We start from the raw sequence: 14,045 nt of genomic DNA on the forward strand, positions 1-14,045 counted from the left end.
ACAGACTGTAGCCAGGTGGGGGTTGGTCTCTTCTGCCAGACAACCAGCGACAGGAAAAGCGGACACAGTCTTAAGCTGTGCCAGGGACGGTTTAGGTTGGACATCAGGAAGAATTTCTTCATAGAAAACGTGAATAGAGATTGGAATGGGCTGCCCAGGGAGATGGTGGAGTCACCGTCCCTGAAAATGATTAAGCAAAGACTGGACATAGCACTTACTGCCATGGTCCAGCTGCCAGGGTGGCGCTCGTTGATCTTTTCCGATGAACTCCGGGATTCCCGCCGCCCCCGCCCTGGAACTCCGCCCACAATTCCGCCCTCACCCAAGATGGCCGCGCGGCACTCAGCGCTCGCGTGACGCCGGCCGCACCGCGCGCCCAGGCACGTGACGGCGGTTACCCCGGCAACCGCCGCGGCTTCCCGCGCCCACCCACCTCTCCCCGGCTACGGCGAGCGGCGAGCGGCAGAAAGAGCCGGCGCGGGCGGGGGGCGAAGCGCCCCCTGCCCTTCCCTGCAGAGCCGGTGCAGGTGAGGGAGAGCCCCGGCCGGGATACTGCTCCCCCCGCTTCCCTGGCTGCACCGCCCCGCCTCGCCCCCTGCCCTTCCCTGCAGAGCCGGTGCAGGTGAGGGAGAGCCCCGGCCGGGAACCGCTCCCCCCGCTTCCCGAGCTGCAGCCGGCCCGGCTTCCCACGGCCCGCCGCCTCCCTTGTGCACGAAGCGATCCCGTTGTCAACAGCCCGTTGTCCCCAGGAACTACACCCTCCTTCCCAGTTCCAGGAGGGTGAGCGCAGCTCCCGCTCCCCCTCGGTCCTCACCCAGCGCCCCGCTTCAGGCAACATTGGAGCAAGCGGGACTCGGGATGGAAGAAGGAAACAGGGCGAGACTGCCCGCGCTCAGTCCCAGGGCTGGGGATGGGCGTGTGGGGCATGGACACAGCACAGGCCACGGCCAGCTCCTCCAGGGGCAGATGCGTAAAGCCTGCACAAATTCCAGCTGCTGCTGTCAGGGACCAAACCTGGAGCTGCACCGAGCAGGGAACGAGGCAGCAGCTGAGGACAACCACAGTGCAGGCAGCGTGCACATAAGAGGGCTCGCCAGGAGTCACAGGCAAGGAAAGGTCATGAGTCGGGTCTGGGATCCATCCAAGGGACTTCCGCAGACACAAAGCTACCTAGAATATACACTCAGACTCACCCTAGGAAAACTAGTCAGTGCTGATCAGGCACAGATACAACTGCTGCATAGTTCAGACTACTTATGAAGGTTTGGGCCAGAGCTTAAGTAGAGTTTCTGTGATCATACAGAAGGTGCAGCTGGAGCCAGTCACAGAAATAAACCCTATTAGTGCATGCTCTAAGTGTGGCTGCAGCATATTTGCAGAGGATGGAGTAATATGCTGTGTCTATTCTGTGGAGGTAGATGTTTAAAATGCTTTTGTTCTTTTTCTGCTAAATTTTGTAGCAAGGATTCGACGATCATTCCGAATCTGAAGTGGAGGAATCTGAGGACCACACACCTACAGTTGAATCCCCACCATCACTTACCTGGCGTGGAAGCACCAGCATCTGCAGCCCAGCTATCTGCAGTGGAATTGCCAGTGTCTGCAGACCAGCTGGCTGTCAAGAAGCCACCACGTTCTGATCACCACTTCCTGCTCATTGTATAGTCTGCATCCAGGGAAAGCTCACCCGTGGGTGAGCTTCAGGTTTCAAAGTCAAGATGCACACCTCTGAATCCACACAGGATGGCAGTAACACCGTTGAGACTGTGCTGTCAGCAGCAGAGATTACATTTGAATCATTGGAGAATCCAGAGGCTTTTGGAGACCCCTATCAAGTTGCCATGAATTATGTGGAGGAACATAAAATTCTACAGATATTTCAGGTGAAATACATATTTCTCATCTCCTTCCAGAGGCTTACATGAGGAGTTTGGCCTAAAGTTAGCTTGAACCAAATTATCCCTGCCCCAGACCCCTCCTTGTCCTGTGCTTTCTTAAGTATAGACTTAAGAAAAAGCAGTAGAAAATTATCCTAGATAATATTTTGGTGTGTGAAGAGATTCTTGCTTTTTAAAATGCAGATGGCATTGGAACAGGAACTGCAGGCACCCATCTATCCAAAGATCAATAATTCTTTCCTCCTGTTTGTCTCTTTCTCAGGAGATCACAGAAAAACTGCTGATCCATAAGCCTGGTGACCCCTTGCAGTTCATATTGCTGGAGGTAGGGTGCCTTGCTGGGGCTCTGTGGGGATGGAGCCAGCTTTGCTGGGCACACCAGAATCATGGTCAGCCCAGGACTGTTTCTCTGATTGTGTGTCTTGGGAGGAAAAAAAGCACAGGGAGCAGCAGAGTGCCTGGGATACAAGGCACCATATGTGCTCTGAGAGGAAGGAAAGGTATGGGAGGGTGGGGGAACAATGGAGTGAATGTGCCCTGGAATTACCTGAGAGGTGAGGGAAGCTTAATGACAGCGATCTTTGTGACCTTCTCTAGCTGCCTCTATTCCAAACTGGGAGGCAGCACTTTTTCTGCCCACACCCCCCTATTCAAGAGAGCTGTCTCTGCTGATCCTGAAGGGTATTAAAACAGAGGTAATTCAAAGTCAGTGAAGTGAGACAATAGTTTGGGAGTGAGTTAGAAATGTGGGTTGCTTCTTGGGAGAAGGAGGGGGTTAGAAGAAAGAAAGCAGACAAGAGTAAAAGAGTGAATGTCTTCCTTCATTGCCCTCTAGTCAGTCAGGAGAGGCACCATCTTTGAGGTTTGCTGCTGGGTTCATGGTGTACTAAGCACAAAACCTCCAGAAGAATGGCAAGGTCAGTTCTGGGCATCAGTGCGAAAGCAAATAAGCTCCCAAATAACTCTTTTCCTTTTCCTTTTGCACAGGTGCAGTCTATGATAAATTCCAGGCAAGCAGAACCGGAGAAACTATCGGAATAGAACAAAGATGTATAGGTGTTTCTAGAAGAGGGCTTGTGCACTCCTTTTGGCCCCCATGGACCTTGCTGTTGTGGTACTGCCACAGCATGCCTTCACAGCACCGTGTAGTCATTAGCAATAACTTGGAAGAGATCTGCTTCTCTGTCTCTTGTCTCGTTTCTCTGTTTTGTATGCTTGTGCTTCCCCCTGGGTTTAAGTCCTGCAACTAAGTTTTGGTTTGGAATCACAGACTGTGATCTAAGTGTGCATGGATCTGCATGCATATATGGCACATCTTGAAGAGGCAGGTCTGCTGAACTTCTAGGCGTATAAATGCATAAATCTCATATTTTGACCAATCCACACTCTGCCTCTCTGTGCAGAGAAACCTCACAGCTCAGACAATGCAAGGACAAAAGCAAGTAGAGTTAAAAAGCAGCCCTGGACAACCCACAGCCTTCTTTTTTCATGCTGCATCACTGGCTTACTGTGTCCAGTTATGCAGCAGCACCAATGCCTATCTCATACTTTGATAGCTTGTGTCTGGGCTTTCCTCCTGCCCCCAGAGCTCCTCTAATGCAAGAAGGTGCCTCTCTGCCTCTTCCACACACTGGATACAGCTGTCTCACCCTTAATCATCCCTGCTGGACACTGATCACTCTGCTTTTTGGGGTGGCCCTGCCTGTATAATTGTAAGTACAGTGTATAACCAGAACAGTAAAGCAACAGTTGTACACACCCTTTATGCTTTCAGGAGACATTGTCACTCAGGAATGTGGCAGGTGAATAAAAGCAAATAAACCAAAACCAAGCACTGGTAGAGAATTAAGAGTCAAGGTACATTTCGCAAGCACATTATTTGAACTGTGTTTGATTTTTGAAACACTTACAGTGCTTATTTTTATACTATCCAAGTGCCTGCTTCTACCCTGTAAAAAAAACAACCTTTTTCTTTCTTTTTTTTGTCTCTTGCCTGACAATTATTCAAAATGTGCAACAGAGCATACTGTTATTTTGGCTTAATAGATTGTCTTATATGCAGTAGATGCCAGAAAGGGGTTTTAAGTCACTACAGGCTTTTCTCTTTTTTAGGCAAGCGCTCTAATTTCCTAATGAATGGTGGTGTATTCCCAAATGACTGTTCCTATGGCTATGAAGAGAGCACCATAAAAACTTCCATCTATCTGTTTTTAAAAAAAATAATGTATGATGATTGGGTTGTGTGATTCTACACAGCACAGCTTGGGTGCCAAAAGTCTGGGAATAACAGAGGGCAAGTATTTGGCATACAAATTCCATGTGTGAGATGAGTTTCCTTTCTATCTGAGTTTCTCAAAAAGGATCAGTTAACTCATGTGTTTCAAGATTGAAAACAGGTAAGCACCCCTGTCATTCATAGGGAAAGGAGTTTTTCAAGGTTATTGTGAGCCTAAAGATGGCTCAAGATTCAGACTAAATCTTCATTGGTTTTATAAGAGTTTTAACATAGACTTAGGTATCTAGGTCTCACTGCAGCAGTGAGATGTTTTTGAAATCCCTGCTTATCTCCAGCAACTGGAAAAATCTGACACTGAGAATCTGAGATTGATCTGCTGACAAATTCTTGATCAAAAATGTATCAGGCTGAAAAACAATGCATACATGCCCTGTCCTAATGTATCTCTGTGGAACAGGAAATGTATGGAAGATGAAGATAGTGTTTGAAGCCTTCTCATCTCTATGGTCATTTGTCAGCACATTGTCCCAGGAGACAGAGAAGCTGACATGTCTTTGAATTTTGTTGCAGAGCAGGATTAGGGTGCCTTGGGGTACAGCCTTCACTGTGTATTTCCTGTCTCTGTCATTTGGGTATTGCAGTTTGTTTTTGTCTTTTGCTTACGAAAAGCTTTTGACCTGTAATATGTTCTCTGACTATAAGTATATGCCTTCAACTTCATGTCAGCATTAAGGGAGTTATGCAAGGGAAGATCCTTAATTCCTCTCTCAGGTAGGATGAAATGAGCTTGAAAGCAGTCTTCTTACAGATGACAGAAGTTTTGCAAGAGAGGCCATACCCAGTGTTCCTCAGTAATCTCAGGGCCACAATTTTCCTTTGGTGGCCTGGCCACCTCACCTCATCATGCTAACAAAGTTGCTGTGTGGCAGCAAGAATTTCTCCCCGGTACAGATAAGAGAGAGCGTCAGTCTTGTCTGTTTCTCAGAAAAGAGAAACAGTGTTTTCTGTTCTTTTCTTTCTATTATGGAGAGGTCCTTCTCCTTTGAGGAGCAGTTTTCAAGAGATGAATGAGGCTGTACCCAGGACAAGTTCTGTGGGCCTGGAGTTGGCATGTGTAGATGGCATGAGACTGAGGAAGGCAGTGGGCCAAGGGAAATCCTTCGGCATTCAGAGTTGGGGTGGGGATGATATAATCTCTGAGCAAGGACTCAAGGACTTAGATCAGAAATCTTGGGGTGCTTACCATGAGCTAAGGAGAAATGTTACCTCCTTCACCTCAAGCTTCTCAGATGATCAAACTTAATTTTATGAAAACAAAAAAGCATCCTCCAGAATGTTTGCAGATTACAGTGATTAAGGTAGTGTCACACAGCTGTATTTTTTATCTGCTTCAGACTTATTCTGATAAATACACTCTAGCTCTAGGAAAAAAATCTACTTCACACTAAGGCACTGCTGTTTTTGTATAAGAAGGCTTTTCTGTGCTGAAGAAAAGAAGAAAAGTTAGATTTAAAATGGAAACTTTTACTGTAGTCATAATTCCAGAGTGACTGTCCCTTTTCCACAATTTCTTTCCAAAACCATTGGATCCTTATTTCTTCTTTGTAAATGGACATTTATCAACAGGACATTAAACTGTCATTAAATTTCTTGCCTTGAGTGCTCAGAAGGAATTAGCAGTTCCTCGTGTGCAACCGAAACTCTTCCATATAAGTCCTTTCAGCACACTAGTCACAGCACATTTGAATGCCCTCCAGAGTGCTAGGCAACGTGACTAACATCTGCTGTTTGCTCTTTCTCCTCTCCACAAGGGAAATGGCTGTGCACTGAAGTGCATTCTTTTGGAAAGGGTGGTTTGGGTTTTTTTACCACACCTGTATCTCTGTGTACTTCTAATGGATAAGTCATGAAGTGGAAGGTGTGGAAGTTGGAGGTAGTTTGTAGTTCCCAAGGATGATTCCTCTGCAGTATGAGCTGGGTACTGAGAAAACACATTATTTTCAAGGAAAAGATTTTTTTGTTCATCCATGGACAGGCACAGAGGTGCAACACCCAGTTAATCTGCCAAATGGCATGGTGTTATGGTGCCCAGACTCTTTCTGTTGTGAACCTTGTGCTCCTCCAGAGGCAGGAGGCAGAGGAGCCAATCAGGAGGAAAGTGCAGTCCTTGTAAAATAGGTCTCTTGGACCAAAACATCAGTTTCTTTTTTCTGCCATCTCTGTATGGAACTTGAAAAGACTCAGCTGCCCCAAGCAATACTGAAGTTACTGTGTACTGCTTCTAACCAATGGGGGAAAAAAAGTGGTAACAGCTGAAAAAAGTTGTAACTGCTGATTAAAAATCCTTTGAAAAGTTCACGCAGCCTCTGCTCTGGATCTTAGGTGGAGGGCACAGGCAAGATCTCTCTTCAATGGGCAGCTGCTTACAGCATGAGACATTTCATTGTGACTCACTGGATATGAATCACTGCCATATAACACCAACTTTAAGCTAGTTAAATGCCATTGATTTCAAAGTTTCACAATTGTGTGGAACTCATAGTAGGCAGCAGCAACTGCTTTCATGTCTGAAATGGAAGAAAATAACCTCTGGGTAAAGTCCAGCAAAGAGCTTAGCTAAAGAGAGCTCCAGCTGAAGACTGGAGAATGTGGAAGTGCTTGGAAAGGGAACATACTGAGGCAAATTGATCACACCCTGTCTGACATGCCTCCAGGTTGTATTCCAGAGAAAGCTTCTCTTCACCATTCTTTCATCCAGATGAAATGCAGGAGAAAATGAAGAAATATTTCCTTAAGGTCAGGCATTATTATCCATGGCTGCATTCCTTTTTTGGGGACTGTCCTTATGGACAACACTGATGTAGCAGCATCACCAAAAGCTCACGGCCACAGTTTGGCATACAATAATTAAAAGAAGGACTTTGAGTTGTTGAAGAGACATAGGCTGGATGAACAGTCATTCATCATCTCCTGGAGAAAGGCTGGAATGTCACTGCAGAACAGAAGAATTTAGGCAAAGCAGATGCAAGAGATTTTTGTATACATAATTCAACACTGGAAACTGACTGTGGACACCCCAGTAGTTGTTCTGCTTTAGAAATTCCTGGTATGAATGAATGGAGTGGCTCTTCTCCCTCACGGCTATCATCTCAATTCCCCATGCAACTCCTCTCACAGATGGGAATGGCTCACCCTCTTTTGTCACAGACCCTATTGTTCTCAAGCACTAGGAAGGACATCTCCATGGCTTATTCATCCAGGAGTCTGGGGTAAACTATCTTCCAGGGCAGAAAAGAGGAGAAACTGGTGGTGTCATGTCATAAACTGCAGTGAAATAATAACAGGAAAGAAACAATGAGATGGACTAATTTTTTTTTTTTTTTGACATTGTTACTTTGAGACCAAAACGAGCATCTTTTTCATTGTCATTAAAGAGATAATAGGTAGAGGGACATAGGGCTGCACAGAGCCAGACTTACAAAGGTGCACAGCTATCTAGTGCAGTTCTCAAAATAAAAAGGGAAGCAATTGGGAGTGCAACTCTCAGTTCACACTTGCCATGGAAACTTCATTATAAGCTTACAAGTCTTTAAGGCAAATGCCTTATTTAGAATCATGTGGTCCAGCCTTAAAAATTATTATTAACTGGGAGGCAGGATCCATGTTAGGGTTAGGGAGTTTGTAAGGAAAAGAGGTGACCTCTGTCCTTCCTCCTTCCTGTTGCTCAGCTTAACTTCTAGCATAAAACAGGAAATGGGTGAATAAAGGCATGTGTAATACTGCAGTTGTTTGTTAATGGAAAAAACAGGTCATACCAGCCTTTGAAGAAAAACAGTTCCCACCTTGAGGAGCTTTTGGAGTTCAGACAGGTGAGTAGACATTAGGGGGAAGGCTGTATTGCATGCAAGCAAATGGTCAGAGACTCAAAGGTTTTTAAGTGTCTCAAATTTACATAAACATCATGAACACCCGAGTCCCTCTGAAGAGCAGATCAATCCCACTATTGTTTATACAATATATATAAGTATATCCTTGGGTCTAGCGTAGTATCCTGCCTCCTTTTAAGGAGATTAGTGAAGGACAGCATTGCCAGTTTGTTGAAACCCCACAGTACTGAAAGCAAGCACTGCCCATTGGAGAACCGAGCTTTTGGCCCTGTTATCTAAATCCTTGGTAGCATAAGAGAGCTATCTTGAGAGACTCCTTGACCATGGTGTGAAGCCATGATGATAATATATGTTTGCCTTGGCAGATAGGAACACATGTGGGACAAGTTTAGCCATAGCTCCCTGTGTTATGCCCCATTAGATGATTAAATCTTTGTAAATGAAGAGCAAAGCCCTTTAGAAAGGTAGAAGCTGAGCTAACTTTTCCTAGTTAGCTTCCATAGACCTCTTAGTAGTTGTTCTAAGCCTTCCTGGCTTTTCAGAAATCACATGTGGAAAAACAGCGTTGGAGTAGCAGTTAAAAAACATCTTGAACTAAAAAAAAAACTCAAAAAACCAGAATAAAACATAACCTTGCCGATGTGTGCCCATGAGAGGGCAGCACAGACCGGCTGAGCCTTTGCTAAAGGCTATTCAGAGGCATGAGTTTACATTCCATGGAGTAGCTACCAGCAGAGGCAAAAATATCTGTGTAGAAGGGCTAGATGGCCTAAAGCACAAGCTCATCCATCGTCCACCTGAAACTAAAACCCAGGTACAGCTCGGTACAGACCTGACTGGGTCAGACCCCAGGTGCACGGCAGGGTCTGAATCTCACAGATTTCTCAGGGTAGTTTCCCTTTACGTACTGGATCCTTGAAAGAGTTTCAGTGGAAGAATTTTGGACAATGCCTACAGTTCTGTTAAAGCAATGAGTCGGTGTGAGATATCAACCACACCCTTGCCACCCCGGGAGCACTATAAACTCGCCCGAGGCGGGTGCTATTTATTTCCATCACAGTGTTGCACCAGCCAACACCCCTCTGCTATTCCCGTTCCTCTCGCTGCCCAGACTCTTGTGATGCAGCTTTAATTGACTGTCGTTCTTCTTTCTGCTAGGTGCTCCAGCCCTCTGGTAAGGTGGATGATGGAAATACTGAGATAAATGAGACATATGCTTGCAGCGAGTGTGTTGGAAACTGGGTACTGACAGGCAACCATATGTAGATGGCAGTGCTCCACTGCCAGCCCTTTGTGGCCTCCTGCATCAGATGCAGCTAATGCAGAGGAGGCAAGCAGTGGGTTCTGGAGAAATGAGGTATCCCCAAACACTCTTCAATAATAAGCTGGAATCCATGTGAACAAATTTCTTTGGCCCCTTGCAAACAAGTAGTAAACGTTCCCAAACAAGATTGCTTCTTTGAAGCATGTTGTGGCTCATGACTGACAGAGGGGATTTTGGAGGAGAGGTTTTTAACCATCAGCAAGAACAATGCAGTCACTAGATCCAGACAGAACAGCTTGTTCCCAGTCTGTTGGGGGAAACTCGACTGAACCAACAGTAGTAAAGGACCATCATAGTGCCAAGGCTGTTTGGGAGCGGGACCACATCCTAATGGCTGTATTGACACTGACATATGCAGCCTTTCAGAGGCCAGGTTTCATAACCAAGAGCAATACAGAGACACTGTCTAGCAGATCTTCCCTGGACAGCCTTTTAGAGAAGCTATCTAAAAGGCAAGCAGAAAATTTCTGCCTTCTCAAAAGTCTTTTCTCCTGTCAAAGATCTCTGAAAATCCCAGGCAATCGTTTGCCAAGGCACAATGAGATTTCTGTCCGCCTATAGCCTTCCCTGTGAGCTCCTCCCCTAAGAAGACAGGCTGCCAGAGGTGAGGTTGTTCAGCTTGGAGAAGAGAGGGCTTAGGGGAAAACTCATTGTAGCCTTCCAGTACAAGGGACTTATAAAAGGAGGGAGATGGACCTTTTTATATGAGCAGGTAGTGATGGGACAAGAGGCAATAGCTTGAAACTGAAAGAGGGCAGGTTTATATTACATGTTAGGAAAAAATTGTTTACTCAGAGGATGGTGAGGCAAGTTGCCCAGAGAAACTGTGGATGCTGCATCCGTGGAAGTGTTCAATGGCAGGCTGGATGGGGCTCTGAGCAACTTAATCTAGTGAGTGGCATCCCTGCCCAGGGCAGGAGGGTCAGAACTAGATGATCTTTAAGGTCCATTCCAACCCAAACCATTCTATGATTCTGTGATTCTATGGTTGCCTGTGGCCAGGCTCCTCTTCAGAGTGAGCTGCCCTGCCCTCATCTGAAGATGAGATGCAAGAGAACACCATGTCCCTTTTACTGGCCCCTTTGTGCCCTCAAGGGTGTTGGCCATGGAGCGTCACTCTTGGGCTTGGCTCCCCTTCCCTGCCAGGAGAAACTCCTGCTGGTGGTCGGGGAGTCAGGGCAGAGCTTGACCTCTGCACTCTCCCATGCTCCTCCATGTTTATTTTATCTAATAGTTCTTGTGTATACAAAAATGTGACCTGTCGGTTGCTGAAAGACCTGGATGAGATCAGCAGCTCTAAGATGCAGATTCTTTGGTCTGGATTTTCCTTTGCAGAAATTGGCCTTGGGCATGTGTTGAGGCTCTCCTACAAATTCCCTTCATAGTCAGCAGAGTAAGAGACATTCTTAGGGTGAGATTTAGAGCCCAAATGAGTACAATTTAGAGCCCTCAGTGAGTACAAGAAGGCACCCTGAGGGTCTCCTTTATTAACAGTAGTAGCAGCCAATATAGATTAATCTTTACAAGAATCCACTACTTCTCTATTCTTTTGGTTTGAGACCACTGAGGAAGGGAGCAAGAGCAATTGGTCTAATTGTTAGCAGCAGAGTACTGAGATTTAATTTGTTATTGCCTTTACCACACGTGCAAATATCACTATGAATACTAGCCCAGATCTCCCAGGGGAAGCAGTTCCCTGCCTGACCTCAGTTCTTTACCAGACAGAGCGTCTTTCTCCAAGTTGTTTGTCCTTTCTGCTTGCTGACATTCAGGAGAAACATTCTCTTCTGAAAGGCTGAAAGTACAAATTTTCAAGCAATCTCATGATTGCAGTAGCTTGGGCTTTACGCAACTACCCAAAATTGCAAGTTTTAATGATACCAAAATACAGACGTGGTTATAAGCTCATGAATAAAGCTACCCTACAAAATTGGAAAGACAAGGTGCCTCACTCTCCTAACCCAAAATATTAAAAAAACCCAGTCCTTGAGAGTGTGCCTTATAAGCACTCTTCTTAGGAATGAAGAGTGCAATGCCATATTCATTGCTAAATGCAAAACCCCAGCATTGCCAGCATTGCTTGTATCTGTGTTCTCTGTAACGCTCTTCACCAAGGTAGCTGAGGTTTCAGACAGAAGTTACTGACTGCATTCCACATCATACTAAATATGTATATACGCAGTTCTGCTTTTCAGCCTGTATGTTTGCAGGTTTAGCTGGGGTGGCTAGCCCAGTGACCCGGTGGTTTATCCTAACCCACTATAATTAGCCCATGGTTGTTGCTCATGGTATGCCATTTGTCTCCCCACACTCAGCACTGTTTGGTAAACAATTTCAGGGATAGAGTTGCTCTCCCCTGATCTCACTAGGTGGTGTTCACTTATTTATTCTCTGCACCCCACAGTTATTCCTCTCTCTTGAGGTTGTGAGGTATAGAAGTGGCAAAAAAGGGCAACAATTATGCCAAAAGGGGGAGGCAGCTGTAGCAAAAGACACAACTCAACTGGGGAGGCGGGATGCAAGGCTGGCAGGAGGCCAGGCCAGCTGCAAACCCAAGAGGCACAGTGGACATCTGTCCCCCACTGCCTGCATCCTCACCCCCTGGGCGGATGCACTGAGATGGGAGAGGAGGTAGCCATTAGGAATTCCCTTCTACTCCGAGGAGGAGCTGGCTCCCAGCCATGGCACGTGGAGGCCTGGGGTGGCAGACACAAGCCTCAAACCCAAATCTGGCCCAGGGAAGGAAGGTCAAACTGCGGACTGGGAAGCAGCTGTTCACAGCCCTCCCGGGAATGCAGGAGCAAAGCTGGGTGGCAGGAATTGGGGCTGGGGCTGCTGGGAGCAGTGCCCTCAAGGAGGAGGTTGCTGACTCAGCTAATGAGGTAGGGACTCTACCAGGAAAGGTGGCACTCATCAGCAGCCCCTCTGCAGCATGCTGCAACAGGGATGCTTGGCTTTACTCCCAGCTGTGCTGCCATGAACTTGCCACCATATGCTGGAGGGATAATCATTAAAAAAGTCCCCTCCCTGGGACAAACAGACAGTGTGTAAAGCTGAACCTGTGCATGGGAGCACGGGCTTGGCCAACACTGAAGCCACATTGCTAGGGACAAGGGATTTCCCAAGCCCAGTTCCTGTGAGCTTTGATCTTACTGTGCAACACTGCAAATGCAGTCAGGAGCCTCCTGCTCACAGATGGCAGTGGCTTCATCATGACACTGATATGAGGGGGTCACAGACATGACTCCTGGGAGTCTGCTACTTTGAACACAAGCTCCTTTTCCTCTCTGTGTGCTCACTCCCTCCCTAATTCCTCCCTCTCATAATATCTCAGCCTTAAATCATTATTTCCATGCTATGAAGAGAAGAAATTCAAAGGATTCAGGAATGCAGGAAAGTATTCTTAGAGGTGAAGAGTGGAACCAGCATACTGGAACTAACCACAACATCTAATCAGCCCTTCTCAGCAGCTTTGGGCATCCTCTAGCATGCCTTCCACACCAATTTTGAATAAACACAGCATACTTTGTGACAGACAAGTTCTAACTTTGCCCTGTCACCCACTGAGCCCATTACAATAACCAAGTGATAGATCTCCTTAGAAATCCATTTTCCATCTCCATCTGAAAATAGGCCCCGCTGTGGCCTCAACATCTGACCATCCCTGCAGATGGAACCCCAAATGGCAGCATGTCTTCACTCCCAAGTTCCACTTTGCCTTTAACTTACTTGCAGCAGAGGTGTGCACATATGTGGACCTGTGACTGGATACACAAAGCACACACAAAAACATGTGTGTATGGGTTTGTACCTGTGCACATACACACGTATGGTCCTGTGCAGCGTGTGCACACTCAGCAGTCTGGAGTTTCCCAAGTGCAAGAGCTTGCACAAATCTATGGATCTGGCTGTATAGAAGTGTTGGTCCATCTGAAGTAGGCCAGCACAGACACAGTCCTACAGGGGAGGCTTTAGCAGCTGCAGGCACCCCACTGGAGATACCCCTGTGGGAACGGGGGCTTCCCAGCTCTGGCTTGTCAGCCCCACTGTGCTCCCTCCCCAGACAAGGCCTCTCTTTGACCCTCTGCTCTGAACAGGCATTCATGTAAACTCATAGTCTGATCTTGTTGGCACACACCAAAAGAAGTGCAAAGAAACAAACAAAACCCTCATCCCAAGCCTCTCCTTTCCTATATCAAATTTCTCTCCAGATTCTAAACCAGATTAACAAACTATGAGAGCCAAATGGTGATGGCACCTGAAGGGTGACCACCACCCAGTCCAGCCTGACCCACTCTTCCAGCCCAAACAAGGGTTCACTCTAACAGCTTTTTGCAGTGTACTGGACAGGGCTACGGAGCTGCAAGAGCTTAGCTGCACCTGGGTTCTCTCCCAGCAGCTACTTTCAGTGCTGGTGATTTGCAAGACTATGAACTTCACTGCCAGCTTCCCCTTCCCTCTCCTCTCTTTCCTCGTCTTGTTTTCTCAAGACATTATTTCCACAGTTGCAGCCTCTTTTCTCCTCCCAGCTGAGATGTGATGGGGTGTTTTACCGTGGCAGGCTTTTGTCTAATCACTGCCCCAAGATCAGCCCAACTGTGATGCTCAAGAGTGCTGCAGAATGCACTGCTTTTTCCCCTGCCAGCTGCTCTCAGTGTCCAACAACAATGATGTGAGCCTGCCTTCCTGGAGCCCAGGAC

General features: G+C 46.7%; 1 long non-coding RNA gene across 1 annotated transcript; it reads left to right on the top strand.

The window, feature by feature from the left end:
• The first annotated feature begins 401 nt into the window (after nt 1–401).
• Nucleotides 402–3,827, top strand: LOC121351654. Its single transcript, XR_005954817.1, has 4 exons — nt 402–527; nt 1,461–1,883; nt 2,161–2,223; nt 2,886–3,827. It is a non-coding gene; the product is annotated as an uncharacterized LOC121351654 (long non-coding RNA).
• Nucleotides 3,828–14,045: the final 10,218 nt, after the last annotated feature.

Source organism: Pyrgilauda ruficollis, unplaced genomic scaffold (genome assembly GCF_017590135.1).
Source record: "Pyrgilauda ruficollis isolate IOZ18807 unplaced genomic scaffold, ASM1759013v1 scaffold17, whole genome shotgun sequence".
Classification (NCBI taxonomy): Eukaryota; Metazoa; Chordata; class Aves; order Passeriformes; family Passeridae; genus Pyrgilauda; species Pyrgilauda ruficollis.